Source organism: Octopus bimaculoides, chromosome 20 (assembly GCF_001194135.2).
Source record: "Octopus bimaculoides isolate UCB-OBI-ISO-001 chromosome 20, ASM119413v2, whole genome shotgun sequence".
Classification (NCBI taxonomy): Eukaryota; Metazoa; Mollusca; class Cephalopoda; order Octopoda; family Octopodidae; genus Octopus; species Octopus bimaculoides.
In genome coordinates this window covers 41493098-41498397 of record NC_069000.1, presented here as the reverse complement: position 1 = coordinate 41498397, position 5300 = coordinate 41493098, and the positions used below count along the sequence as shown (strand labels likewise).

Sequence of the window (5300 nt, the reverse complement as noted above, 5' to 3'; positions counted from 1 at the left end):
TATAGGTACAATCGTGGATGTGGGATGGGAAGTTTGTTTCGGGTTCAGTCCCACTGTGTAGCACCTTGGGCAAATATTTTCTACTATAGTTTGGGCCGACAGAAGTCTTGAGAGTGGATTTGGTAAACGGAAACTGAAAGAAGCCCGTCCTATATATATGTGTGTGAGTGTGTGTCTTTGTGCCTGTTCTTGTCCTCCATCACCGTTTGACAACCAGTGTAGGTGTGTTTACGTCCCCATTATCTTGCGGTTCGGCAAAAGAGACCGATAGAATAAGTACTACGCTTAAAAAATAAGTCCTGGCGTCGTTTTGTTCTACTAAAATCCTTCTAGGCTGTGCTCCAGCATGGCCGCAGTCAAATGACTGAAGCAAGTAAACGAATAAAAGAAAAGCGAAGAACTCTTCAGTCGACCTGCTAGAAACAAGAGCCAAATCTCCCTCCAATTACAACCTAATACTTATTTAAAGAAAACACATTGGAAGATATTGTCTGTGATATAAAAAAACAAACTAAAAGACCAGGGCGGTTTGTCCATTCGATCAGTATTTACTTACAAATAAGCAACAACAATTCTCGCTACATTATTTCACAGAGTAAGGAAAGCCATGTAAGATTGTTGAAAGACAGAAAAACCAATTTTGTAGAAATATTCTTGGTTCAAGAGATATGTGAGAGTTCATAAATTTAGCTCTAATGATAGGATGCAGACCAACACTTTCTTCATGAAGAAATTTATTACAAGCTATATAATAATTGCATCTAGACCCCCACCCACCCATAAAGGTAAGACAAAAAGGAATTTGTAGTTGGTTGACCTTGGACTAATGGAAAATTTCTTAATATGTTGCTACCGTTTCGGGCGGCGAGCTGGCAGAATCGTTAGCATGCCGGGCGAAAGGCTTAGCGGTATTTCGTCTGCCCTTACGTTCTGAGTTCAAATTCCGCCGAGGTCGACTTTGCCTTTTATCCTTTCGGGGTCGATTAAATAAATACCAGTTACGCACTGGGGTCAATGTAATCGAATTAATCCTTTGTTTGTCCTTGTTTGTCCCCTCTACGTTTAGCCCCTGTGGGCAATAAAGAAATAAATATATTGCTATCGTTGGGGTTCTAATGTGGAACAAAGAAGATCAAATGGAAGATGTTCTAATTTTGTCGTAGAATATAAACCACGACTGAAGAGATGTTACGGAGATACTAACATTAATGTGAAGTTTCCTTAGTCATCATATTTGACCGTTCTCTTCTCCAGAAGTATCATTACACGATTTTACAATGAGTCTATCGATGAATATGGCAGAGAAAGAGACAAGGAGAGGGGGAAAAAGGAATGGAGTGAAAAAGAAGAGTATAAAATATTGGCTGTCAAATAGATCTGAATAAGGAGGGTTTCAATGTACTCTACGGAGCATATAACGATCCTGTTCTGAGCAATAAAGTTGAAACAATCTGTCGATTAACACAAATAAATTATTTGTATCGACGGAAGCTGGAAACAAACATTAGAAAAACATGGGTAAAAATAGAGCTAATAGGAAGTAGGAGTCGAAAACTTTCTAAGGAACACGGGGATGTATAAGTTAAGAAAGAAAGAATGGCACAAGAGTGTAGTAATTTACTTGAAGCATTGCAACGCGTGTAAATTATATAAATGTTTGTAAAAAAGATAAACTTTTGAGCGATGCATGTGAGAAGTTAGGCAAAATATGTGAGGTGATGATAATAAATGAAAACGAAGAGAAAAGACACATTGCATTACCTTAACATAGATTGTTCAATGATCCTACAATATTTCGGGAATGATTCCTATTTTCAAACAGAAGAAATAATATTTTATTGCCGACAGGCCATTCTTGCGTGTAGTGACGAAACGCATTGGTGGATTATTGTATTAATAGTTGGGTAGAGTTGTAAAGTACCAGATGGAAAGTTGGTTTAGATATGCAGTATCAGAGGTGGCAGGTACTGAATAAAGAAAAAATAAAGTAAATGATTAAATGATGCTCCTTTATCTATCAGGAATGTAAATATGTAATGAAATATATTGATAATGTCATCTGATTTATTGTATTCACAGAAAAATATACATTTTGTTTTTCCAATAACGAAATATGAGAAAAGACATGTTCATCACTTGATCTTTTTTTTAGGTCTATAATGGCATATTATTATTTATATTCTAAAGGCGGCCAATGGGATTTGTTCCGTGTTTCTGCGCTCTGAGTTCAAATTCTGGCTAGATAGCTTCGTGTTTCATCACCTCGGGGTCGATAAAAAGCTAATAACCAAAGCAGTGAATTGTAAGAACAGTATGAGCATTGGCTTGGACGTCTTTTAGCGTTTATTCCGGCTTTTAGCGTTTATTCCGGCTTTTAGCGTTCTGAGTTCAAATTCCGCTATGGTATATTCGGGTGGTAGATTTAACTCATCACTTAGTTTAACACCAACTTCTGGTACTTAAGGAACCTTTAGCGGAGTCTACTCTATTGCAAGCATTTGGCTCATGATTTTGGTATGAGGATACCTTCCTCCCCACACTCTTACCAGTTTCGGAGTTTTTGTAATGGATGACGTATACTACCTATCTACCATGATTGAAAAATAAAATTGAAACCTCTTCTCCATAGAGATTTTTTCTGAGGAGGCAACGTTTTAAAAGGGTGTTTACAAAATTTACTGTAGTCCTAGTCAGTTTGCTGTAAATTCCTAATTTTCTTACGAATCTTTTACGCTGGGTCTGAATGCAATTATCCGTGTCTTGTGGTGGTATTCTTCGAGGAATACACTACAAGGCAGGGGACAAACCAGCAGTTCCTTCCCGAAAGAAGTGTGGGTCTATCACTTGTTATTGCAGAGTCATTTCCTGACTCTTCAAATATCTCCTGAATCTAAGAATTCTTTAAAGATTATATTTTGTTTAGTCGTGATCCTAATTTAATATTGAGGATTTTTGAATGGGTAAATCTTGTAAACATCCTTTTAAAACGTTGCCTCCTCAGAAAAATTCTCTATGGAGAAGAGGTTTCAATTTTATTTTTCAATCATGGTAGGTAAGTAGTATACGTCATCCATTACAAAAACTCCGAAAGTTTATTAGTTCTGTTGATTATGCCACCAAAATCCTTTTCTTTTTTTTTAATGATAATGCAGGCTTTCATTTAACCCCAGTCTCCGAATTTCCACCACTACTTTGCTTTTGAATTCGGTTTCCACTTAATTATCTGCCTTAAATTTTCAAAGAGAGCTTACAGGTTGGGGAAAGCCCAAAATAATATCAAGTCACCGTTTCATGATCTTGGAGAAAGCGATTGACTTAACTGTCAGAATGAACTTTTCTATGAACACCATTTTACTTTGCTTTGTGTAATCTGTTCTATAAGGCGAAGGAAAGAATTTTTCGTAAAATGAGATTTTCGTTGCAGAACTGAATGGTATAACATAATTCCCAGCATATAATTCCCACCTCCATGATATATAATCTCTACAAAATCCCGTATGTTGAAAGCAATCTCTCGGGAACATGTTTGATATACTAAGTTAAGTTGAAGAAACTGCGTTGTCAGCAATAAAAGTTCCTTCGCTAAGTAAATACAACATTACTTTAAAAAAAATTCTTTCTATAAAGTTTAGACGTATTAATGTTGATTCTGAATGTATTTCTTGGTTCCAGGCGTATATTGCTTGCATTTGATAGTCTGCTTTGTATTACTAGAAGCTAGGCTTTGTCAGCTCTCATATCTCCTGAATAAAATATAAAACAGTTTTCAGTCAGATTCACTTTATATTCAAGTAAACCATATGCCTTTTTGTATATCTCAGACTATATTCTGAAAGTGTCATTCTTATTCTTTGAGGGTACTGTATGATTTGGGCAAGACTTAACAGCTTTGACTTCTGAAGACTGCGTAGACATTTTATTGGTAGTTTCGCACCTAAATTAGTTATTTCTGGTTGATGAACTTCTCTATTTGATGGATATTCCATTTAATTAATGGAATATCCATGAGGTGTATTTTCAGTTTTCGGAAACTGTGGATTTTATTGGAAAGCTTTCCATTTCTTTTATTCAAAGAAGGTGACAACACGTACCTTTATTAATGGTTGTCATCGAAAGATGAAACGACAAACTTTGTATTTTATTAAAACCATAGCAAATAGAATGCTAATGAATTTTGTACTTGAAATATAAGTAAATGCCTTCATGAGGAGCTGATAGAAATAGCAATCAAATTTCCCTCTAATCACATACTATCATCTTAAAAAAAGAAGAATATATATATATAATTCAAATTTATAGAAAAAGGAAGACGAAGACAGGTGTAGGAACAGTAAACAGGTGTATTAGTTTGACGCACGGGAAAAATGGAAAAGTCTTTTATGTTTCGAGCCTACGCTCTTAGACAGAGAGGAATAAGAGGAAATAAATAGAGAATTAAAAGAAAAAAAACGTGTTGAGTTCAGCGGTTCAACATGGCGAATGAATATATAAGTGTGTGTGTGTGTGTATTTGTCTATGTGCGTATATGTATGTGTGTGTATGTGTGTGATTTATGAAAATTATCTCCGTCTCCAGAGGGTGTGTCATAATCACTAAGTGGTAATTAAAACTAGCTCCATAAAGGAAGGGGATGCATACATACTTACAAACGAACATACACACTTACATACATACATAATACATACATACATACATACATACATACATGCATACAATACATACATACGCACATTTTATATATATATATATTTTCACACATCGCTGTATCAATTAGATTGTCGGATGTTGTTATACACCGCTGGTTACAATGCGCTTCCACGCATTGCTGTAGCTTTTGATTGATGTCACCCAGATGGTTCAGCAGGTAGACCAACATCCTCCGCTGAACTGGACGCCTGTCCGCCGTAGGGTAACTCGTATAGAGCTGGGGGAACTGAAGCAATGTGAAATCAAGAACACAACACACCACCGCGTTTGAAATCGTGTGCAGCATCTGAACCACGATACCATGTACATTCACACACACACACGCACACACACATACACGCACGCACATACATGCATGAACACATACGCACGCACGCATGTACACACGCACACACACACCCATACACACGCGCCATTTCTTTATTACCCACAAGAGGCCAACCCATACACACGCATTCACACGTGCAGGTACACACGCACCCACACACACGCTTACACGCGCGCAAAGACGCACACGCACGCACATACATGCATGAACACATACGCACGCACGCATGTACACACGCACACACACATACACGCACGCACATACA

At 37.0% G+C, this 5300-nt stretch overlaps 1 long non-coding RNA gene across 1 annotated transcript in view; it reads right to left on the bottom strand.

The window, feature by feature from the left end:
* Nucleotides 1–5300, bottom strand: part of LOC128250361 (uncharacterized) — a 47981-nt gene that overhangs the window by 33834 nt on the left and 8847 nt on the right. Inside the window, exon 2 of the long non-coding RNA XR_008266386.1 lies at nt 1762–1967. This is a non-coding gene — a long non-coding RNA (uncharacterized LOC128250361). The remainder of the gene's footprint in view (nt 1–1761; nt 1968–5300) is intronic.